Source organism: Narcine bancroftii, chromosome 1 (genome assembly GCF_036971445.1).
Source record: "Narcine bancroftii isolate sNarBan1 chromosome 1, sNarBan1.hap1, whole genome shotgun sequence".
NCBI lineage: Eukaryota > Metazoa > Chordata > Chondrichthyes > Torpediniformes > Narcinidae > Narcine > Narcine bancroftii.
The window spans coordinates 276,146,163-276,172,522 of NC_091469.1; the positions used below are offsets into that span (position 1 = coordinate 276,146,163).

Consider the following 26,360-nt stretch of genomic DNA (forward strand, 5'->3'; position numbering starts at 1 on the left):
TTTCTCATTCCTCCAAGTTTACTGGTTACAGGCAATTCTTATACTGTGCACAGAATTTAACATTTATGAAGTTCACCAGACTTTGGTGCTTGAAAGGTAAATGGTTACCACTCAGGAAGAATCTGTCAGTTTTCAGAGAGAGATTTGTTGTTCACTAGACACTCACAACAGTAACCAGCCACTTCAGTGTCTTTCCGAAGAAACCTTCCCCATCTCCAGATGATAACCTCTTTTTTTCAGGTCACCACAGAATTCCTTTTTTTTTCTCTTATTTCAAGTGAAACATTATGTAGCCAGTCCTCTCCTCTTGCATGAACCACAAGGGCTTTGACCAAACTTAACTAGGCAGTCACAACCCATCTTCCAAATGGGATTTTTCACAAGCTTGCCAGCTTCTCCTGTTCCAGACCCAACTGCTGCTGCTGGCTGTAAAACTGCAGAACTGAATTCTCTCTCTCTCTGAGAAAGCCTGTTTTACTCTCTCTGTTTGCAAAACCACATGACCCTCTTAGAACAGCAAGTTCAACTCCAAACAGCTTGCTCCGATGAGTTATTTCATCTGTTGCCTTTTTGTAAACAACAATCTATTAGTGACGTCTCTTGGGCACTCTCCAAAGCCTTTGCAAAGGCTCTTGGCACTGGAATGTCTAGCATGAGCAGAGTTCCAGTATTTTAAATAAGATCTGTTTTAAAGTGTTTGTATCTGACCTACACTAAAAACCCTGCCCCAATTTTTCTCCTAAAAACATATTTATAATCTGTCACAGCAGTTACATCATCAATGAAGTTAAGTGCACCAGTTCCTGCAGCAGTTATGCATGCCGAATCCATAAAACCCCCACCACCATGTTTCACATATGAGGTGGTAAGCTTTAGATCTGGGGCAGTTCCTTTATGCCTCCACAATTTGCTCTTGCCATCATTTCGACACAGGTTAATCTTGGTCTCATCTGTCCACAAGAATTCTTTCCAGAATTCTGCTTGGCAAACTGTTATCTGGCCATCCAGTTTCTGTGGCAAACTAGCAGTTTGCATCTTGCAGTGTAGCCTCTGTATTACTGTTCATGTGGTCTTCTGTGAACAGTAGTCATTGATGCATCCACACCTGGCTCCTAAGAAATATTTCTGATCTGTCGGACAGGTGTTTGGGGATTTTTCTTCATTGTAATGAGAATTCTTCTGTCATCAGCAGTGGAGGTAGGTCTTCCTTGGCTGACCAGTCTCTTTACAATTACTGGGCTCACCAGTACCCTTTATCTCTTCTTCTTCTTTGGCTTGGCTTCGCGGACGAAGATTTATGGAGGGGGTAAATGTCCACGTCAGCTGCAGGCTCGTTTGTGGCTGACAAGTCCAATGCGGGACAGGCAGACACGGTTGCAGCGGTTGCAGGGGAAAATTGGTTGGTTGGGGTTGGGTGTTGGGTTTTTCCTCCTTTGCCTTTTGTCAGTGAGGTGGGCTCTGCGGTCTTCTTCAAAGGAGGTTGCTGCTTGCCAAACTGTGAGGCGCCAAGATGCATGGTTTGAGGCAATATCAGCCCACTGGCGGTGGTCAATGTGGCAGGCACCAAGAGATTTCTTTAGGCAGTCCTTGTACCTTTTCTTTGGTGCACCTCTGTCACGGTGGCCAGTGGAGAGCTCGCCATATAACACGATCTTGGGAAGGCGATGGTCCTCCATTCTGGAGACGTGACCCACCCAGCGCAGCTGGATCTTCAGCAGCGTGGACTCGATGCTGTCGACCTCTGCCATCTCGAGTACTTCGACGTTAGGGATGAAAGCCCTCCAATGAATGTTGAGGATGGAACGGAGACAACGCTGATGGAAGCGTTCTAGGAGCCGTAGGTTATCTACTTTTTTTGTAATATGTTATTTATCATTTTAATATATTTAACAATCAACAATCATACCAAATGTAAAACATCAAGAAAACCCCTCCCTCCACCCCCTCCCCTCCATATGTCCCATTAAACAGAGAAAGAATGAAGAAAAAGAAAAAAAGAATTCCATTGTCAGTGCATACAATAAAACTTATGGAGACACGATAATACCACATTGCTAAAATCTTTACAGTGGTCTATTGGCTAGCCAATAGCAATTGTAACTCTATATTGGCGCCAGTGAGGTACCTATATGTTCTAATAATGCTGCCAGATTTTAAGAAAGGTGTTATACCTCTTTCTGAGATTGTATGTAACCTTTTGAAGTGGGATGCAACTATTCATCTCCAAAGACCACCTATCCATGAGTAGATGGGAGTCAGACTTCCATGTTACAGCTGTGCATTTCCTGGCCACACATAAGGCAATTTCTGTGGATTTAATTTGAGAATTTGTTAGTAATCTCCCAACCGTGGTAAAGTTCCCCAGAAAACAAAGCTCTGGGTCTACTGGGAAGGTGACTCCCGTGATCTTAAGTTTGGGTGTCACAGAGGTCATACCAGAAGGGCCTTACCTTCATGCAAAGCCAGGTAGAATGTAAAAAGGATCCAACCTCTATATCACACCTAAAGCACATCTCAGATAATTTAGGTTTATATTGGTGTAATTTTTATGGGGTGAGGTACAGTTGAAGGAGAAAATTATAATGGATTAATCTATACCTGGCATTGACACTCTTTCTTCTTAATGATATTCCACATAGATGGTTTTGGTCATCCTAAGGTTTGGGCAATGTCCCTTACTATTTTATTCTTGTTTTTTAGCCTCATAATGACTTCTTTGACTTTCATTGACAGATCTCTGGTCCTCATGTTGAAAAATGGCAATTACAGACTCCAAACATGATCAAAAGCTTAGAAGCAAGCCTAGCTCTCTTTTATCTGCACCAATGAAGCAATTAAACATACCTGAGTAATCATAAACACGTGTGAAGCCAAATGTCTCAAACACTATGGTGATCTTAAATGGGAGAACTATGTATAAAAAATAATTTCTATATGGCCAAACCAAAATCGCGTTGGTACAATCACAAAGAAGGCTCACCAGTGGCTATACTTTGTGAGGAGTCTGAGGAGATTCAATATGTCACTAAATACTCTCGTTCTGACTGGTTGCATCACTGCTTGGTCAAGAATAAACTTCAGAGGTTTGTTAACTCGGCCTGCGACATCACAGGCACCAGACTTCACTCCATTGAGGACACCTACATGAGGCAGTGCCTTAAAAAGCAGCCTCTATCCTCAAAGGCCATGCCCTCTTCACTCTGCTACCATTGGGGGAAAAAGTACAGGAGCCTAAAGATGAGCACTCAGCAGCACGAGGACAACTTCTTCCTTGGTGCCATCAGATTCCTGAATAATTAATGAACCAAAGACATTGCCTTAATTTTCGAGCACAATTATTGTTATTAGTATTTTTTTAGAGTAATGTCATTAGATAGTTATGTATGTTTGCTGCCTCAAAATACTGAATTTTATAACTTGTTCATGACAATAGATCTTGATTCTGATTCTGATCTTAAACTGGAATCAGATTTGTAATATATGTTTGAGTATTGGATTAGATAGATCCTTATTGATCTTGGAAAAACTAAATGGAAGAGAGGTACCCAATAAAGAGGCTACTGAATACTGTTGTATAGATTTCAATTCTAAATCTGTCCATTATGGACAGATTTGTCAGAATAAAAAAATCCAAAAAGTTCGATAACAAATATTAACGGCCTGAAATAAAATCTAAAATTAGATAGGGCCATACCTCCATCTTTTTTTAAAAACTTTTGTGAATGAAATTTACTTATTGTGGAATTTTGGTTCTTCCTGATAAAGGAAGAAACATTTGAGTCAAAATCAAAAAAAAACTTTGGGCTGAAAATTGGAATTGCTTGAAATAGATATAAAAGCTTAGGTCATACTATCATTTAACTGCATTAATATGACCTTTAAAGTTAATGATAAAGGAGACCATCTAGAAAAAGACAATCTCACGTACTCGAATAGAGGAGAAAAATTGAGTACATGAATCTTTAAATAGTTAGGTAATTTTAACCCCCAAGTATGTGAAATGATCTCTGACAATCTTTTTATGGAACTTGAGTGTAGATAGGGACCTGCATATTTATCAGAATTATGAAGCCTTAATTTATATTCAGAGAAAGAGAAAAAGCAGACACCATAGCTGGGATAGATCTTTTGAGATCTGAAATATAAACTAAAAAGTCTTCCGCATAAAAAGAAACCTTTATGAATCTTTTCCCTCTTACTTTCAAATACCCCTATCCTGGGGGAAAAGAAAATGACTATTTACTATGCCCCCATACAATTTTATAATCCTCTATAATATCTCTCCTTAACCTCTCCAGGGAGAAAAGCCCGAGCTTATTCAGTTGCTTATAATTCAAACCTACCAGTCTTGGCATCATTCCATGAATCCTTGCTGCACCTTTCCAGCTTAGCAATATATTTCCTATTGCCAGGTGACCAAAACTGAATATAATACTCCAAATGTGTCGCCCATTTAATTGTAAACAGCCATCCTTTAAGACCTGCCAGTAGGTGTGGCTACACTCTCAGCCAATCACAGTTATCCTACACTTCAAGGATAAATATACACAATGGTGATAGAATCTGTACTATCTCTTAGTACTATCACAACCTGGATTTTAAAATACTCCTTCTTGTTTTTCAAATCTTTCCATGGCCTCACCTCTCCATATTTCTGAGGACCTACTGAGTCTTTCAATCTTCGTCGATTTCAGTATCCCTTCAATTCTGACATCTATCTCCAGTCATATACCTCTGAACTTGTGGGTAGTTAACTTGTAGACATCTGGCAATGGTAGTATCAGATTGACAAAGAACAACTTGGTCTTCTATTTTTATTCCCTGCCATGGGGAAGATCTGTGAGCTCCATTCAGTAATGCTGGATAAATTATAAACAGACCATTATTGCCAATATAAAAATAGCTGATAATCTGGTGTGATGACATAGCCCATTAATGTTTCTTGATTTGTCTCTACAGTGAAGAGAAAAACAAAAGGATGTGAGTAATATTGTCCTCTGACTCTTGCAATTAGAATTCTAAAGCATATTTGCATTATGAGAGAGCAGTTGATGACAAATATGTTGATCTTCATGTGGTGTTCAGCTAAAAGAAGGATCCTAATCTAAAATACTACCACAGAGATGATTCAGCAGACTGTATCAAAGCAATTGTAAAGAGCTATTTATGTACATTTGCTCTTTGGCTGTTCATGTTAACAGAATAGACAACTCCTCATTCCAAGGAGGCTAAATTTCCCTGTGTAGCAGCCACCAAGGATCAAAAGAACAGTGCAGTGATATGCGCAAATGAAGTATTTGCACGTGGATAGTGAGATGCACAACTCATCAAGCAATGAAAGATGTTCTGTTCAAGTTTATTATCAAGCAATGCTAATCTGGTACCAATATTCCCATTCTTGAATTCTACTTTACAGCTATGAATCAAAAATAACTGAAACACAGACTAAGAGAAGCTGTGCTGATTGAATAGGGAGAGGAGAGGAAGTTGAATGCTATGCAGGAGACTATTCACACTGTGGATCATGAATGAAATCTGCCAAATGCTGTGATTACAACTACAACCCAAAGCAAACGCTTTTATTGTTGAATTCATTACACAAAAGTATGGTCACGCAGCATCCATAGGAGGCAAAGATATACAAACAACCTTTTGGGGCTGAGCCCTTAGTCAAGGTATCGTTGTTCATCGTGGAATACTGTGTATAGAAGCTATGGGTGTAGACATGAGGTGCACACAAAAAAAAATCAGGTGAGGCATTTGCAATGGAGAATTCTGTGCCTGATGTCCAAACCACAATCTCCTCAAAATCCGAATCAAATATAGCCACTGGTGAGCCTTCTTCATGATTGCATCAACATGATGATCCCAGGATAAATCTTCAGAGATGTTGACACCTAGGAATTTGAAATTCTTTACCCTCTCCTCTGCTGACTCCTTAATGAGGACTGGTTTGCACACTCACTTCCTGAACTCCACAATCAATTCCTTAGTCTTGCCAACATTGAGTGCAAGGTGGTTGTTGTGACACTACTCAACTAGCTGATCTATCCCGCTCTTGTTTGCTTCCTCATTGCTGTCTGTGATTCTGCCAACAACCGTGGTGTCATCGGCACAATTATAGATGGCATTTGAATTGTGCCTGGACACACAGTCATGGTGTTGAGTGCATAGGGCAGTGGGCTAAACATCCTTGAAGTGCACCCATGTTGATTGTCAGTGAGAAGGAGATGTTGTTACTGATCCACATTGACTGTGGTCTTCCTATGAGGACATCAAGGATCAGCTGCAGAGGGAAGTACAGAGACCCAGGATTTGAAGCTTGTTGACCAGTAATGAGGGACGATGGTGGTGAAAGCTGAGCTTTAATTGTTGAAACGAAGCTTGATGAACATATTGCTGTTGTCCAGGTGATCCAGGGCTGAGTGGAGAGCCAGTGAGATTGCATCTGCTGTGGAACAATTGTGGCGGTAGGCAAATTGCAGGAGGTCCAGGTATTTTTTTTAGGTGTGAGTTATTTCTGGCCATGACCAACCTCTTAAAGCATTTTGTTACAGTAAATGTGAGTGCAATTAGTCAAAGGTCGTGGAGGCAGCTCCCTCTCAGCTCTTCTTGGGCTCCAGGATGATTAATGCCCTTTTGAAGCAGGTGGGAACCTCCAAATGCAGCAGCGAGATTGAAAATGTCCATGAACACTCCAGTTCGTTGTTTGGCACAGATTTTAAGAACCCTACCAAGTATGCCATCAGGTCCTGACACCTGATGAGCGTTTACCCTCTTGAAAGATGTTCTATTTAAGTTTATTATCATCCATTTGCACAAGTACAACTCGATGAAACAGCTTTCTCCAGTCCTCAGTTCAAAACATGCAGATACAGAACAAGACCTAACATACATACAAACAATACATATGGTGGACTAATATACATATAGAAAAAAAATAAATATTGCTATGGAAATATTAGAATCTCAGATGGTTAGTATGAGCTGTTCTTTTGGTCGTTCAGCATTCTCACTGCTCGTGGGAAGTTGTTTCTTGGCCTGGTGATGCTGGCTCTGATTCTCCTCTACCTAATACCCTCTACCTGTCAGTACTGACATACTGTGCTCCTCAACAATTTTGCATGCCTTCTTCAGACAACGATCCCAGTAGAGACCCCAGTGATTTTCTCTGCCACTCTTATGGTCCTGTAGATAGACCTCCGATCCAATATTCTGTAGCAACCATACCACTCTATGATGCAGCCGGAGGACACTCTCAATAGAACTCCTTTAGAAGGTTGGCATGGTGGTGGCCGGTAGCCTTGCCTGCTTCATTCTTCTCAGGAAGTGCTGTCACTGATGTTCCTTCCTGAAAAATGAGAAGATGTGTGTCCATAAAAGGCTACTTGTTAAGTGGACTCCAAGAAACTACCAAATTATTGATGTGTAGAGGAGGGTGGTCATTCCTGGTCATTCTGATGATAAGGGGCCCAACAGATATCACAGGGTCGCCTGCTTCTGAACAGCTTCTCATTGGTACAGCTGAATTTTTTTTCAAAGAGAGCATGAGGTGTTCCACTCACTGGGGATTGAAACTATTATGTTGTTAGGCAGTTTATGTATTTTTATTTTGAAAGCGATGTGAGGTATTGGAAGGCCTTTTAACAACTTCACATGGTATTAATGCTTATTCTAAAGTCAAGTTTATTGTCATCTGATTGCACAAGTACAACCCGACCAAACAATGTTCTCTGGTTTTTGGTGAAAAACACGCAAACATAACATACGTGCAGGCAAATAATACATAAGGAGGACAAGTAGTCATATATATAAATAAATATTGTTTCATGAATATGTGTGTCTCATATGATTAGTGTTAGCTGTTCCTCACTGCCTGTGGAAAGAAGCCGTTCCTCAGTCTAGTGGTGCTGGCTCTGATACTCCTGGATCTCCTTCCCAATGAGCAACAGAAAGATGCTGTGTGCAGGCTAGAAGGGGTCTTCAATGATTTTGCGTGTTTTCTTCAGACAATGATCAAGGTAGGTTGATGGAGAGGTTGGGGGAGGGAGATTCCAATGATCCTCTCTGTCACTCTTATGGTCCTGTGGACTGACTGCTGATCCATTTCTCTGCAACAACCATACCACACTGATGCAGCCGGTCAGGTCGTTCTCGATAGAACTCCTGTAAAAGGATGACTTAATGGTGGCCATTAGCTTTGCCCACTTCAGTCTTCTCAGGAGGTGCTGTCACTGTTGGGCCTTTCTGACAAGTGAACTCCAAGGAACTTGGTGCTCTCCACTCACTCCACTGCAGAGTTGTTGATGTGTAGTGGAGGATGGTCGTTCCTGGTCCTCCCGAAGTCCACGATCATCTCCTTCATCTTGTCCACATTGAGACTCAGGTTGTTACACTCGCACCCTATCACAAGATTTTCTACCTCTTCTTTGTAGTGTGACTCATCATTGTTGCTGATGAGGCCAACTGCTGTTGTGTCATCTGCAAATTTGATGAAATTATTAGAGCTGGATCTGGCGATCCAGTCATGGGTCAGTCGTGCGATCAGGAGTGGGCCGAGGACACAACCCTGAGGTACACTAGTGCTCAGTGTGACAGTACTCGACACTCTGCTATCAACCTGGTCAGGCTGCAGTGTTTCTGTTAGGAAATACTGAATCCTGTTACAGAGAGAAATGTTGTGTCCCAGCGAGGACAGCTTCTCCACCATCCTCTGGGAATGATTACATTAAATGTCGAGCTGAAGTCAATGAATAGCAGCCTGGTGTATGAGGCGTCATTCTCCAGGTGGGTTAGGATGGAGGGGAGGGTCAAGGCAGAACCACCTTCACATGAACTAAAAGGATGTTAAGGGGCATGCAAACTTCATTCACCAATGGGTTTTGGGGACTAATCTCCAAATCAGTGCCAATTCAAAATCCATTATCTGCGTTTTCCAAGGATTGGGAGAGTTGGATTTCAAATCCTGTTGTTTTGGAGACCTGAGTGAAAGATACCACCCAGCTGGTAACTCTCGCCAAAGTATAAGGTTAGAAATGATAACAATGGAATAAGGTATGTATTACTATATCTAACACTGCGAATGAACTCAATAGGCTTTGCCACCTCCACCCGATGCACAAGGACTCATTTCTGTTCCATGAAGCAATTCTGATTTAAAGTCTATTTATAACCCTGTCGACGCTGAGGAACAAACATAATTTAACCCCCAGGAAATCCAAAACTTTTTAAATCTGATTTTGTCGACAATGTCATGAATACTTTTACGGCGACAGATTGGCTTCAAAGAAATGATCACCACTTTCTGTTTACTCAAGTTTTACACAATGCCGGAAAGTTCAGAGAATGAGAAGCCAGGATTTCCATTCAGAGACCTACCGTCACATTTGTGGGGAGAGAGAACTTTGCAGCTTCTTCAAAAACTGCTTCTGATGGAAGCCTTTTCTTAATCGATTTGATTGCTCACAGTCAATGTTAAAAGTTCAACGTGGAGTTGTGTGAAAGGAGCGGGCATCGCGCACACGGGATAGACCCCGAAATCCGAGGACGACAAAAGTCCTGCAGAATGTAACAAACGGGCCTCGTTCTGGTTCCTTCCCTGTCTGGGTGCTTGCTGACATTGGGCTGGCCCACCGGCTGCTCGGCGGTAAAGCTCGCTGGAGAAGCGCACAGCTGGGGACAGTGGTCCAGTCGGTGGGCTGCTTGCCGAGGGAGCTCCAAACACAGAGGCAGAAATGACTGGGTTAGGGTGGGTGGGCAACGGATTGACTTTTTTTTCCCCGAGGGGATGAGGACTATTCCTGCGCCGGCTGGCCCTAACACTATTTAATCACTTGATCCCACTGCCACCCTTTCCACTGGATTGCTCACTCTCAAGCCCTGGGGTTCCTGGTCGCCCGTTTGTCTGCGGTGACTTGTTGGAGTCTGACGATGACAAACAATAGATGTACAGTCCTTTCACCTTGATGCTGCCTCATCGGTCAAAGGGTGTACATTTGGCCTCTGCCTGTTGGGGAGGAACATTCACACACATAACCCACATATGAACAAACAATACATACCCAGGTTAAGTATTCATAAATACAAATAAATAAATATTGTTTTGTGAATATGAGCGTCTAGGATGGTTTGTGTGAAATTAAATAAAGATAAATGCGAGTTTGGCTTAAAGACACTGACCTTCATAGGAGATGTCATCTCTGAACAGGGAGTGAAGCTTGATCCAAGAAAGACATCAGTAATACATCGGTGGAAACACATACTAGACCAAAAACAACTGTTCAACCACTTCATGGACTAATTGAAAGTTTCTGAGTGGAAACAGAATGGCCACAGAATGTAGATGCACTTTGTTATTATCTTTTTCTTTTTTTCTTTCTTTTGGCTTGGCTTCGCAGACGAAGATTTATGGAGGGGTATGTCCACGTCTGCTGCAGGCTCGTTGGTGATTAACAAGTCCGATGCGGGACAGGCAGGCACGGTTGCAGCGGTTGCAAGGGAAAATTGGTTGGTTGGGGTTGGGTGTTGGGTTTTTCCTCCTTTGTCTTTTGTCAATGAGGTGGGCTCTGCGGTCTTCTTCAAAGGAGGTTGCTGCTCACCGAACTGTGAGGCGCCAAGATGCACGGTTGGAGGCGATATCAGCCCACTGGCGGTGGTCAATGTGGCAGGCACCAAGAGATTTCTTTAAGCAGCCCTTGTACCCCTTCTTTGGTGCACCTCTGTCTCGGTGGCCAGTGGAGAGCTTGCCATATAACACGATCTTGGGAAGGCGATGGTCCTCCATTCTGGAGACGTGACCCACCCAGCGCAGTTGGGTCTTCAGCAACATGGATTCAATGCTTGCGGACTCTGCCAGCTCGAGTACTTCGATGTTGGTGATTAAGTCATTCCAATGAATGTTGAGGATGGAGCGGAGACAGCACTGATGGAAGCGTTCTAGGAGCCGTAGGTGATGCTGGTAGAGGACCCATGATTCAGAGCCGAACAGGAGCGTGGGTATGACAACGGCTCTGTACACGCTGATCTTTGTGTGTTTCTTCAGGTGGTTGTTTTTCCAGACTCTTTGGTGAAGGCTTCCAAAGGTGCTATTTGCCTTGGCGAGTCTGTTGTCTATCTCTTTGTCAATCCTTGCATCAGATGAAATGGTACAGCCGAGGTAGGTAAACTGGTTGACCGTTTTGAGTTCAGTGTGCCCGATGGAAATGTGGGGGTGCTGGTGGTCTTGGTGGGGAGCTGGCTGATGGAGGACCTCAGTTTTCTTCAGGCTGACTTCCAGGCCAAACATTTTGGCAGTTTCCGCAAAACAGGACGTCATGCGCTGGAGAGCTGGCTCTGAATGGGCAACTAAAGCGGTATCGTCTGCAAAGAGTAGTTCACGGACAAGTTGCTCTTGTGTCTTGGTGTGAGCTTGCAGGCGCTTCAGATTGAAGAGTCTGCCATCCGTGCAATACCGGATGTAAACACCGTCTTCACTGTTGAGGTCTTTCATGGCTTGTTTCAGTATCATGCTGAAGAAGATAGTAAAGAGGGTTGGTGCGAGGACGCAGCCTTACTTCACGCCATTGTCAATGAAGAAGGGTTCGGAGAGCTCATTGCTGTATCTGACCCAAACTTTGGGGGGCATCCGAGGCGCTCTAGTATTTGCCAAAGCCCTTTCCTGCTCACGGTGTCGAAGGCTTTGGTGAGGTCAACAAAGGTGACGTAGAGTCCTTTGTTTTGTTCTCTGCACTTTTCTTGGAGCTGTCTGAGGGCAAAGACCATGTCAGTAGTTCCTCTGTTTGCGCGAAAGCCACACTGTGATTCTGGGAGGTCATTTTCGGCGACACTAGGTATTACTCTATTAAGGAGAATCGTAGCGAAGATTTTGCCTGCAATGGAGAGCAGCGTGATTCCCCTGTAGTTTGAGCAGTCTGATTTCTCGCCTTTGTTTTTGTACAGGGTGATGATGATGGCATCACGAAGGTCCTGAGGCAGCTTTCCTTGGTCCCAGCAGAACATGAAAAACTCATGCAGTTTGGTATGCAGAGCTTTGCCGCCACCCTTCCAGACCTCTGGGGGGGGGGGGGGATTCCATCCATAACTGCTGCTCAATTGCCTTATATGCCTTATATGTCTCTTCCTGGGTAAGGATCTCATCCAGCTCTAGCCTCAAGGGTTGTTGAGGGAGCTGGAGCAGGGTGGATTCTTGGACTGAGTGGTTGGCACTGAAAAGGGATTGGAAGTGTTCTGACCATCGATTGAGGATGGAGATCTTGTCGCTGAAGAGGACTTTGCCGTCTGAGCTGCGCAGAGAGCTTTGGACTTGGGGTGAGGGGCCGTACACCGCCTTTATTGTCTCATAAAAACCCCTGAGTCGCCAATGTCGGCGCTAAGCTGGGTTCGTTTGGCGAGGCTCATCCACCACTCATTTTGGATCTCCCGGAGTTTGTTATTATACGTCTATAATAAAGAATGACATTTTCCAGTAGGCAATGCATGCAGTGTGCGCGGGAACAAAATGGAGACTGACAGAAGTCAAGTGCGCTGGGAGTTCAAGTAACTCAAAAAATATTTGCTTAAACGTTAAAACCATGCAAAGTTGTTCTTTAAGGAATGAACATAACAGTTTACACGTGGTCAAATATAAAACATCACAATGAAAACTGCAAAAGTAACAATATTTGAACTGTGCCACCACCAGATACAGGATGGACCATTCATTGCCATTGAAAAATAACCACACGATATCATGCCATAGTGACCGCATCATGATTGCGACTGCATTATTGATCGTCATTATTAACCTTCTAACTTTTGATGAATTATAGGTAATCTGCTTTAAAATATTGGTGTGATACTCCTGACATTAGCTACAAATGAATGCATCAAGCATCTGCAGATGAATGATTAAATATTTGTGACATTTATGCTTTAGCTAACATGACATGCTGGCGGCACTTTCCGCTAAAATGATTAGATCCACAAAATAATTTTAAAAGATGAACCTGCCATCGTTAAAGAATAAATTAGTGTGCAATGGCAACACACCATGTAATTCAGTGTGAAGTAATTCAGAATGTCACGTGTACACTGTAGAAACTGCTAAAACAAAAAAAATTACTGGGTCTTTTTGGGAGGGACTATCAAGATAAAAAGAGGAGAAAAAACTCATTGCTATTTATGCAACAGTGTGTTTGCCTAATAAAATTAGGCATGGTATAATTTGACACTGACTGAATATTATTTGAAGCAATGAATTTGTGAAGCATCACACAATGCAAATTGATGAAATATAATTTTTCTTTTATTATCTAAAACCTATTTGGGAAAAGTTAAGCATATTTTAGACCTGAGAAGCTGTTCTGAAATTGAAGGGCTCAAAATGGAGAAGTGACTGAAATACCAGTGAGATTTATACCTAGGTTTCGATGATAATAACAAGCAAGAATATTTTTTAAAGTTTAATTGAACTGATCTGAACAGTGCTCTCCAGTCTGCCTCTCCAATCATAAACAGTCGTGGACAACTAAATAGCTTAGTGAGGAAGGAGGCTCAATGAACATGATGCCGCTGCCGGAGCTGCTGTAATGGCAGCGCTGCCATTGGTGCAGACCTGGAGAGAGCAAGTGTGGTGAGTAGCATCTGCAGGGGGCGATCTCTGTACCTGCAGGAAGACCACCGAAGGACAAACCACACCTGGCCGGCTGTCAATCAGCCGACCTGAATAGACCAAACTCCACCTGGCCGGCTGTCAATCAATCACCTGGGATATAATCCTGAGCTGGCCCCTCCCGAGCCAATCACTCAGGGGTCACCAGTACAGCTACCACTGTAGCATAGACTTTTAACTGAATAAAGCCTGTTGTACAGTGTTTCTTGAGTTTTGCGTCTGCTTACAGCTGCAGCAGTGCATCACAGCAAGGAACGGGGACACAGCGCTCCCCATGGTGTCCTTCTGCCCAGTCCAACTACAGATACCTCTGTGCAAAATTTAAATGGTTTCTTAAAGTAGCCAACAGTGTTTTATTTAAAATCCTGCATTTGTGGGGTCTGGGCCCAAGATGATGATGCCTGTATTTGGCCACGGCCTCATGAGTTGAAGACTCCAGGGACCAGTGGACTTACACAAGGCATGAGTAATGGGGAGAAGACCTCCCCTCTCCCATTGGGAAGGAGAAGCAGAGATGATGACCCTATGGATGGTGACCACAGTGGCGGACCAGCGAGGAGCTCTGTGGTTGAAGGACACACAAACGTAGAGAGCTGTTGGTGACATGAGCTGTGAGTTTCTGGCAACTTGAGGTCAAGGGACTCACAGCAGACTGTGGGTTGCTGGACACTGGCTCATGAGAACCAAGTATTGGAACCGGGATTTGAGAAGATGCTGAGGGCAGGGAAGACTCCTGAAGGGCCCGAGGTGCTGAAGGCTAAAGGTGTGTTTGGATGTTGGCTTGGATTGCTGATGGCTTGAACTGACCTGGGGTCCTGAGTGGCCGGAGAGGCTGCCGAGTGATGGAGGCAAATCCATGGACACTCATGACTCAGGGGGAAATCTCTTTTGTTCTCTTTCTCTGTAAGGGATGCTAATATGCCTGGCGAAACTTAGTCTGCCTTAATGGCAGGCTAAAGGCAATTACGACAATAAATCATATCTGTATCCCTATGCTCAGAGCTGGGAGGAATGAAGCACTGGTGAAGGGTGATGGTGGGTGGGGAGTGGGCATTTCCAGCATACGAAGACAAAGGCTAAAATAAAAATCAAAAAAGCCAAATAGGCTCCAGTTGTGCAAGTAAATAGTGAGATTGTTTCATGGAATAAAAGATACAGTTTTTCAAAAATAATTGAAAACCCATTAGTGGTTTATTTTATACCTTTTTAGAAGAATTATGTTGTCTACATAACTGAAGAGCTGAAAACAACAATATGGCAACAAACCCTGTTTGGAAAATAGGCATGTTTGCTCTCAGCTTGATCAGTAAACCAAGAATTCAGGGTGGGGCATGTTCTCATAGATTTTTGATGTTTTCTTCAAGTCTGATGCCAGACCACCCTAAAAGTTTATGAACCTTGCATTGTGTGGAAAATTGAAAATGCTGAATACAAAAGAACATATTGATCTGGAATAAAATTGATTACACTCCTCCTAAATTAAGTAAGGAAGAAATCAGATATTTAGTTGAAGACAGACAAGGCCTGATAACTAAAGATACTTGGTATTGGACCTAGATAGGAAAACTTATGTTAGGCCACTCTCTAATTGCCCTTGAGAAGATAGTGACGACTTACCCATGAAAGCATATTAAAGTTTTGTTGACTCAGAAACAATGAACTTTCATGCAAAGTAAATGTAATGTTTGATGTGTGTCCCCATTATCCTTCCAGGTGGCAGAGATTGAAGAGGGTCTGGGGAGTTATTGTAGATGAATGTGTAAATGCTACTCACTGCCACCATAGTGTTTGGAAGTTGAGGTGGTGAGCATTCTGCGCATTAGTGCAGTCATATAGAGAATATTCTGTCATGCTATTAACTTGAAACATGTGGAAGAGCTATCGGAATAATGAATTGAGCCCTTTGCTCAATTATTATGTGGCAGGTCCAAGTATGTTCCTGGTGAAATGTAACACCAGGAATAGTTTGGCAGAGGATTTGTTTATGGTTGTGCTGTGCAAATAAGGAGACTCCAACTTAAGAAAATGATCAGGACCTGGTACATATCTGGCTCAAATCTATCACCTTAATCCTGACAGATGTCCAGACCTTGCAGGGTGCAAAAGCAAATTCTCACTTCACCCAATTCTCAGAGATGCCAGAAGGATCCTGAATGGAACTGAAGGGAATTTACTTTGTATGTACTCAGTCTTTGGGAGTGTGGTGAGAGAGTGTCTTTTGTCTCCTCAATTGCTTCTTCTTTTCTTCCTACCCTTTTTCCTCCATTATTTTATCCTTCTCACTGTTGTTGCTGTGCACTTATGGTCTGTGTTTGCATAACCAGTATATTCTGCAATCACAGAAAGTCACCTTGAAGTGAGAGACTCTAACAGATATTGAAATTCACCCCCAAACCAGTCCAGCGCCCCAATGATGGTCCTTACTGTATCTCTTCTTATTGCATGACTTCTAAGAATAATCCATTCATGTTCATTTGAGTCAGAAGTCAGGTTTATACAGGATAACACTTTCCATTCAAGAGCCATCCATAGATTTAAGTGAGGATTCTTGCCTGTGAATTAGGAGACAAAGGAGAAAGTAAGTAATTGTTCTTAAAAATATGTTAGTTTAGCTTTTACATTATTTATAAATATTTCCATTCCCTTTTCATTAACCATATTTTCAGATATTTTAACAATTTACCTCAGTGTTAACAATCTTGAATGTCAGAGATGTTTAAAGACTGTATAAATTCCTCACCACTTTGACAGAAGGTTCCAACTTTGCATTTGATCAAAATCTGTCATAGATGGGACTGGTACATGACATGACCAGATGTCTAGTCATTGCCCAAATCTGGTAAGGGGAAGGATATTGAGGATGGCCTCTTATATCTGGACTGGCTGAATGTGGATGTACAGGAACTGCAGGGAGCGACTCCAAACACTGACTCGATCTGGTGGAATCCAACTAAACATTGACTGTCAAAAATTTCATAGCTTCTGTAACATTAGTAACAAACGTAACATTGATTCATGTAAACATCATAAAATTTAAGGCTGATTATTTATTATTCTATAAATAAAAAATTGGATTTTTGACAGCACAGTTAGGATAGCAAATAGCACAACGTTATGATAGTACCAGCAACCCAGGTTCAAATCTAGCGGTGTCTGTAAGGCATTTGTATGTTCTCCCTGTGTCTGCATGGGTTTCCTCTGGGTAGTCTGGTTTCCTCTCACCCTCTAAATATGTACAGGGTTTATAGGTCAATCGGTGTATTGGCTCGTGGGCTATATTCCTAAATTTAATTTAAAATTTAAATACACCATAAACATTGTTGAAAATCCTGGATATCTAATTGACTTTTGTTTTACAGTTATCATGAATTGTTTCAAATTATCTGTATCAAAAATATGAAGGCAATGCCAAACATCAATCTGAAATAATTGTTTGTGAAGGGAGCTGGATTCCAAAATGCTGACTTGTTTTATTTTCTGGCATTAGTACTTAAGGATCCAAATTAAATATATAAAATATAAAGTAAGTTCATACAAAGATTATTGATTCAGATTCTTCTCATCATGTATAACATACTCATAAACTATAGACATACCCAACCTGCTAGAGATATACTCAACCCAACACGAAAATTCTGACACATGTTCATGTAAAGGTTAGTAACATGACGAATGAACATTAAACATTACAGCACAGTACAGGCTCTTCAGCCCACAATGGTTGTGCTGACCTAAGGATTGAGACAAATTATTGTATTGAAAGCTTTTATGTTTATTAATTTCCGACTGTGAGCCTAAAAATGCAAAAAAAGTTTTGCCTTTTAAATTCTGAGGTCAAGAAATTTGACTGAGCCTGAAAACCTTTGGAGGGCTTTTCTGGTGGTTAGGAGACATTTTGCTCTATGATTGAAGCACCAGGACAATTCAGGATGGAAATCAAGTCCTGCAAATAGTACATGATTTTAATGTAAACTCATTATTCTTCACTTGGAATGCTGCCCGCATTGAATGTCCTATCCCATTTTGGTGGATGGCATGCTGCCAGATGGAGATCTGAACACTCTTCCTCCTGATCTCCCTGTTGGACTGGGCACATATTCAGCTATTTCGCTGTGCAACAGGTTTATAGATCTACATTAGCAAATCAATTAGTTTTATCTTTCGTTACTTTTGCTTATCTACCATCTGCCACCTCCAAAATAGTACTGGAATGGCAAGTTGTTGTGCCATTGAATATTATCTTTCTCTTTTCCATTGTGTTAGAAATCTAGTACATCTAACGAGGAAGTCAAACTCAATATTCAGCTTGTGCATTATTAAATTATATTATTAAGATAAACCATTTTACAAATTAACAACCAGTAATCAAAGTGACATAAATAAGCTTTCATCCTAGCAACTTAATTCAAACTATCTGAATTATTTTTCTAAACTATTTGAATTTACTGGCTTTTATCACTTTTGTTTCCTATAAACTGCAGAGGGTTGTTAACTCATCCTGTGACATCACAGGCACAAGACTTCACTCCATCGAGGACATCTACACGAGGCAGTGTCTTAAAAAAGCAGCCTCTATCCTCAAAGACCCCCACCACTCAGGCCATGCCCTCTTTACTCTTCTACCATCGGGAAAAAGGTACAGAAGCCTAAAGACAAGCCCCCAACGGCACAAGGACAGCTTCTTCCCCGCTGCCATCAGATTCCTGAATAATCAATGAACCAAAGACACTGCCTTAGTTTTCATGCACTATTTATATTTTAAAATCTATTTTAATGTTGTATGATCATTATAATATGAATGTTTGCACCATGTCGCTGCTGCAGAAACACCAAATTTCATGACTTGTTGGGGAGGAGTCACGTGATGGAGTAGTGGCCGGACGGAAAACTCCAGCCCTCTCCAGAAAAGTCGGGAAAAACAAGAGAAAATACAAAGGCAGAGAAATACAAGTTAAAGAAAAGTGAGTATAAAGGTGGAAAGAAGATGGAGACAAAAAAAGAAAAATCAAAATCAACGGAAAGAAGAGAGGAAGAGAAGACAACGGAGGAAGAAGGAGAAGGCCTTACCTGTCCGAAGAGGCCCGCTGTGGAGAGAGGAGCCCGCTTCCTCAGGTCGGTAGAAAAAGAACTGCAACAATGGCTCGCAGAGCCGAGTAAAAGTGCGCAACCGCGCATGCGCGAAGAGTCGCGCATGCGCGATGCGCATGAAAAAAAACACACCGACGGGAGGGGGGACCAGCTGGGGAGTCGATCTCCACAGCCGGCAACGACAGCTGCAGAACACCTGCAGCAAGAAGAGAACACAGAAAACAATGAAAACAAGAAAGAAGAGAAGGAAAGGGCAACAAAGAAACAACAGATGGCCAACCCAGAGGAAGAAGAAGAGGAAGAATACAGTGAAATAGATGAAGGGAAAGGCAAGGTAAAGGATATACTTTCTCTTGTTAGAGGATACATGGAGTCATTTAAAGAATGGCAAACACAGGAATTCAATGATTTAAGAAGAAGAATAAACAACACAGAAGAGAAAGTGAAGAAAATAGATATGACCTTAACAGAAATGGGGAAAAAAATGGACAAGATGGAAGAACGGGCAGTAGCAGCAGAAATGGAGGTAGAAGACTTAAAAAAGAAATTGGAGGAATCTAATAAAAAAACTAAAGAGACACAAGAACTACTAGCTCAAAAAATAGATATAATTGAAAATTATAACAGAAGAAATAACATAAAGATAGTGGGCCTTAAGGAAGATGAAGAAGGCAAGAATATGAGGGAGTTTATAAAAGAGTGGATCCCTAAGACCCTAGGATGTCCAGAACTACAGCAAGAAATGGAAATAGAAAGGGCACATAGAGCTTTGGCCTCTAAACCACAACCACAACAAAAACCAAGATCTATTGTAGTAAAATTCCTAAGATATACTACAAGAGAAAAGGTACTGGAGAAGGCAATGGAAAAAGTAAGAGAGGGCAACAAACCACTGGAATATAAAGGGCAAAAAATCTTCATTTATCCAGATATAAGTTTTGAACTCCTAAAGAAGAAAAAGGAGTTCAATACAGCAAAGGCGATTTTATGGAAGAAAGGGTATAAATTTATACTGAAGCATCCTGCGGTATTGAAAATATTTATTCCAGGACAACAAAACAGACTATTCTCGGATCCAGAAGAAGCACGAAAATTTGCAGAACAATTACAAAAATAGACTGAGGGATGAAGACGGGTAATGAGAGTAAAAGTGATCACGATTGATATGTATGTGGGTAAAGACAAAAATAGACTGAGGGATGAAGACGGGTAATGAGGGTAAAAATGACCACGATTGATATGTATGCGGGTAAAGAGGTATAAGAGTGAATAGAGACAATGTGCATACGTGAATGTATCTGTAATTAGAGGAAAATATAGATAGTATAGACAAGAATTAATAAGGGAAGGTAATGGAATAGAGAGAATAAGGAGGGAATTAAAAGAGTGACCTTTGTGACATATGAAAAGTGAAATCTTTTCTGGGGGGGGCTGGGTGGGGGAAAATAGCGGTCACTGCAAAATCAGTTGACGCTTGCGAGTGGATTCGCAAATCCAAATGGAGAGGGGAGATGTGGTTGTCCGACAAGGGATAAAGGACAACTCAGGAGGGGAAGGGGAGATTGGGGATAAATAAGATAGAAATAGGAGAATAAGGAAAATGTTGGATGTTGTAGGAATGTTGTCTTGTAAAGAGTTGAAAATAAGAAAACAGAAATGGAAAAGGAGGAAAGGTAATGATGGAAAAACGGAAAGAGAAGATAAACAAAATATAAAATGGCTACGCTGAACTATATGACTTTAAATATTAATGGAATACATAACCAAATTAAAAGGAAGAAACTACTAAATTTACTGAAAAAGGAAAAAATAGATATAGCATTTGTCCAAGAAACACACTTAACTGAATTGGAGCACAAGTAATTAAAGAGAGATTGGGTAGGACATGTAACAGCAGCATCGTATAATTCAAAAGCAAGAGGAGTGGCTATATTAATTAGCAAAAATGTGCCATTTAAAATAGAAGAGGAAATAATAGATCCAGCAGGGAGATATGTTATGATAAAATGTCAGATATATTCGGAGCATTGGAATCTACTTAATATATATTCACCTAACGAAGAAGATCAAAAGTTTATGCAAGATATCTTTTCGAAGGTAGCTAATACGCAAGGGAACATACTAATAGGAGGGGATTTCAATCTGAATTTGGATCCAAATATGGATAAAACGGGGAAAAAAATTAACAGGAAGAACAAAGTAACCAAATTTATAATTAAATCAATGCAAGAAATGAAACTTGTGGACATATGGAGGAAACAAAACCCAAAAGAAAAGGAATACTCATACTACTCGACTAGACATAAAACATACTCAAGAATAGACCTATTTTTGTTATCAGCTAGTATGCAGGATAGAGTAAGAAAAACAGAATATAAAGTGAGAATGCTATCGGACCATTCACCCTTAATACTGACAGTAAAGCTAGAGGACATCCCTCCAAGAATGTATAAATGGAGATTAAACCCCATGCTACTTAAAAGACAGGATTTTAGAGAATTTATTGAAAAACAATTAAAAATGTATTTTGAAGTAAATACGGAATCAGTGGAAGATAAGTTTATACTATGGGACGCAATGAAAGCATTCATTAGAGGGCAAATAATAAGTTATGTAACCAAGATGAAGAAGGACTACAATCAGGAAACAGAGCAGTTGGATAGGGAAATAGTAAACATAGAAAAAAAATTAGCAATGAAGGAAGATACAACTAAAAGAAGAGAATTGGCGGATAAAAAAATAAAATATGAAACATTACAAACATATAAGGTGTAGAAGAATATAATGAAGACAAAACAGAAATATTATGAACTAGGTGAAAAAACACACAAAATCTTAGCATGGCAGCTTAAGACAGAGCAAACTAAGAAAATGGTATTGGCAACAAGGAAAAAAGACAAACAAGTTACATATAATCCGAAAGAAATTAAGGAAAACTTCAGAGAATTCTATGAACAATTATACCGAACTGAAAACGAAGGGAAAGAAGGGTAAATAGATGAATTTTTGACTAAAATTTAACTACCAAAACTACAAATAGAGGAACAAAATAAATTAACAGAACCATTTGGAACAGTAGAAATACAAGAGATAATAAAAAAATTACCAAATAATAAGACACCAGGAGAGGATGGACTCCCAATAGAATTCTACAAAACATTTAAAGACCTATTAATACCGCCCCTCCTGGATGTAATCAACCAGATTGATGAGACACAAAACTTACCAGATTCATGTAAAACAGCAATAATTACAGTGATACTAAAACAAGGGAAACATCCACTCTCACCAGCGTCATATAGACCAATATCTTTGCTAAACACAGATTATAAGATAATAGCTAAACTATTAGCAAACAGATTAGCAGAACAGGTACCGAAAATGGTAAATTTAGACCAAACTGGATTTATCAAAAAAAGACGCACAACAGACAATATTTGTAAATTTATTAACTTAATTCATGCAGTAGAAGGAAATAAAGCACCTGCAGTAGCAGTTGCTTTAGACGCAGAGAAGGCCTTCGACAGAGTAGAATGGAATTATTTGTTCAAAGTATTGCAAAAATTCAGTTTACCGGAGAAGTATATTAATTGGATTAAAGCATTATATAAGGGACCGTTAGCGAAAGTGACAGTAAATGGGCATGTATCAAAGCAATTTAACTTAAGCAGGTCAACGCGGCAGGGATGCCCACTATCACCGTTATTGTTTGCGCTAGCTATAGAACCACTAGCAGAATTGATAAGAATAGATAATAATATAAAAGGAATAAAAATAAAAGACAGGGAATATAAAATCAGTCTATTTGCGGATGATGTGATAGTGTACTTAACAGAACCAGAACTATCAATAAAAGAATTATATAAGAAATTGAAGGAATATGGAGAAGTGTCGGAATACAAGATAAATGTAAATAAAAGTGAAGCAATGCCTATGAATAACGCGGATTTCTCAAAATTTAAGAAGGAATCCCCATTCAGATGGCAAATGCAGGCAATAAGATACCTAGGTGTACAAATAAACAAAAATCTAGGCCAATTATATAAACTCAATTACAATCCACTAATGAAAAAATTACAGGACGATTTAGAGCATTGGAAAGAGCTACCACTAACACTGATAGGAAGGATAAACTGTATTAAAATGAACATTTTTCCAAGGATACTATACTAATTTCAGGCATTGCCAATACAACTGACAGAAAAATTCTTCAAAGAGTTAAAGAAAATAATAAGGAAATTTTTATGGAGAGGGGGGAAACCGAGGATAGCACTAGATAAATTAACAGAATGTATAAACAAGGAGGCTTACCAACTGCCAAACTTCAAAAATTATTATAGAGCCGCACAATTAAGATACCTATCAGATTTTTATCAAACAAGGGAAAAACCAGACTGGACGAGATTAGAATTAGATAAAATAGGGGAAAAGATACCTGAACACATATTATATAAATGGGACGAAAAATTGGTACAACATAGAACTTCTCCAGTATTACACCATCTCCTCAATATTTGGAAAAAGATTCATGTAGAAAGAAATAAAACAAATTATCAATTACCAAAACTAATATTGACGCAAAATAAGCTACTCCCTTTTACAATAGACAACCTTTCCTTTAGAAAATGGGAAAAAAAAGGGATTAAAAGAATAGAAAATTGTTTTTCAAGAAGTAGATTCTTATCCTTTGAACAAATGAGAGATAAGTACAATATAACTGGAGATACAGCGCTGGCATATTACCAACTGAGATCCTACTTGAAAGATAAATTAGGAAGCAATTTGAGTTTACCAGAGGGAAGTAACCTTGAATATGTGATTACAGATACAATGTTAATCAAAAGATTTATAACAAATATGTATATTAAACTGCAAGAAAAGGAGAATAAGGAAACAAATGGTAAAACTAAACAAAAATGGGAACAAGATTTAAATATAAAGATAAAAAAGGAAACATGGGAGAAATTATGTTCTGGAACGATGAAAAATACAATAAATACGAGGCTACGTATGATACAATATAATTGGTTACACAGACTATACATTACACCGCAAAAGTTAAATAAATGGGACCCAACAGTATCTGATAGATGTTTTCGATGTAAAAAAGAAAGGGGAACAACAATTCATGCAATCTGGACATGTGAGAAAGTAGAAAAATTTTGGGATGATCTCAATCAGATATTAAATAAAATAACAGAAAACAATATACCAAAGAATCCAGAGATCTTTCTCCTAAGTAACATAAAAAATAAAGAATTTGGAATTGACTTGGAAGATGCACAAAAAAGATTTGTTAAGATAGCCCTAGCCGTAGCAAAAAAATGTATTATGTCAACCTGGAAATTGGAAGATAATTTGAAAATACAACAATGGTATATAGAAATGAATAAATGTATTCCATTAGAAAAAGTAACATATAGTTTAAGAAATAATATTGAAATATTCGAACAAGTATGGGAGCCTTACATTAAATACAATAGCGAAAACCTACCGGGAACAAACATTACCTAAGTTGATGGAAGGAGAAGAGAAGAAAAGAATGGACTCAGTAGAATTTCTGGTGTATTTTTGTTGAATGACAACATTGTCTGACTGGCTTAATGCAACCTAGATTGTATACCTAAAATGGATGAGAGGGGGGGGGGTGGGGGGGTGGCCTGGGAGGAGGGAGGGGGGGGGGAGAAAAAGTCACTGTATATGTGTGAAAAAGAAAAAGTGTATATCATGGCTAACGTGATTTATGGTGTGAAAAAAAAAAATTTAAAAAAAAAAAAATTTTCATGACTTGTTCATGACAATAGATTCTGATTCTGATTCCACTCCTAACTGATTAGTAAAACACTGGCTGATGCAATGGATGCAGAATTGCCAATACCTCCATCAGGTGTTTTTTGTGAGAATTTTTACAGTGAATTATCAGCAGGAGATGCAGTATGAGAGTAATTTTGGATTTATCTGTACACAACTTTCAGCAAGTGCCAAGTTAAAAGGAACAAAATAAACAGATTTCAAGGGATAGATTATAACATTCCTCAGTTGTTGGAGACACAAGAGTAGATTTGTGAGGGACTGTTATTCATTTTGAAGAAGTCACAGGATTGATAAGGATATAACATAAATTCGACACAATGTAATGCAGTTCTCACATTAAACAGGTCAGAGTAACATTAGGCCTTGGCCTAAATGTTCATTTATGTTGAACTGTTTTCTCAGCACTATTCAAATGAAAATGCATATTTCCAATTTTGTTTTGAGGTGCATCTGTCATTGGATACCTCCAGAACAACTAGGATATAATTATATTTCTATTAATATACTTAAAATAGCTGAGGATGGAGATGACAGAAAATTATGGAGTTTTTTCTCGTTGATCTCAACAAATAAAAAAGTCAAAAAAGCTGAAGTTAGAGAGTGGATACTTGTGAATCTTGTGACCAATCAGGACAGAATCCTGAAATAAAACCAGAAAATCCTGGAAACACTCAATAGGTTAGACAGCATACGAGGAGAAAGTAAAATTGAAATGTGGGTTATTGTAATATTTTTTGTAAAATATTATCAGTTATCAAACCATGATCAAAGGGAAATTTCAAGTTTAATAATTTCACACCTACAGGAATGTTTATTTTTAATAGATTCTATTTAACAAAGAAAAATGTGAACAGTAAATTATTAACACTCCTATCCTGCGGTGTACTGGTGCAGCAGTTAGTGCTGCTGCCAAACAGCTTCTCCCTTTTCTCAAGAGGTTAAAGGACATCTATTTAAGATGAGAGAAGGAGAGTTGAGGGGAAATGTCAACGGTATGCTTTTTATACAGAGGGTGGTGGTAACTTAGAATGGACTGCCAGGAGTAGTTGTTGAAACTAATCAAATTGTGACATTTAAAAGACTCTTAGATAGGCATGTGGATGTAAGAAAAATGGGGGGGGGGGTTATGGACAATGAGGGGGAGGGTTAGATTAATTTTGGAGTTTTACAGTCAGCAGCAGCAGCTGGGACTGGAACAGGACAAGCTGGCAAGCTTGTGAAAACCCCATTTGGAAGACAGGTTGTGAGTGCTTAGTTCAGTCAGGTCAAAGCCCTTGTGGTTCATGCAAGAGGAGAGGACTGGCTGTCTAATGTTTCACTTGAAACAAGAGAAACAAAAAGGAACTCGGTGGTGACCTGAAAGAAAGAGGTTATCATCTGGAGAACCCTGAGGGGACAAGTTTCTTCGGAAAGACGCTGAGGTGGCTGATTAAAAAGGAATCAATTGTGGGTGTCCAGTGAACAACAAATCTCTCTCTGAAAACCAACAAAAGCCTTCCTGAGCAGTAACCATTAACTTTCAAGCACCAAAGCCTGATGAACTTTATAAATGTTAAATTTTGTGCACAGTATAAGAATTGCCTGCAACCAGTGAACTTGGAGGAATGAGAAGTGAGATTGAACCAAAGAATTTTTCTGAACTTGCACACATGTGTGCTTAGAATTAGAAAGGGGTTAAGTCAATAGTGATAAGTTAAAGTGTGATTCTGTTTTCATGTTTAAAGATAATTATAAGCAACTTCTGTTTAAGTAACCATTCATCTTGGTGAATATCTATTGCTGCTGGGGTTTGGAGTGCTCTGGGCTCATA

At 40.0% G+C, this 26,360-nt stretch overlaps 1 protein-coding gene across 1 annotated transcript in view; it reads left to right on the plus strand.

Moving 5' to 3' along the window:
* LOC138744153 (uncharacterized protein C11orf24 homolog) overlaps positions 1–26,360 on the plus strand; it is a 117,353-nt gene that overhangs the window by 43,236 nt on the left and 47,757 nt on the right. The gene's annotated exons all lie outside the window — the stretch shown is intronic.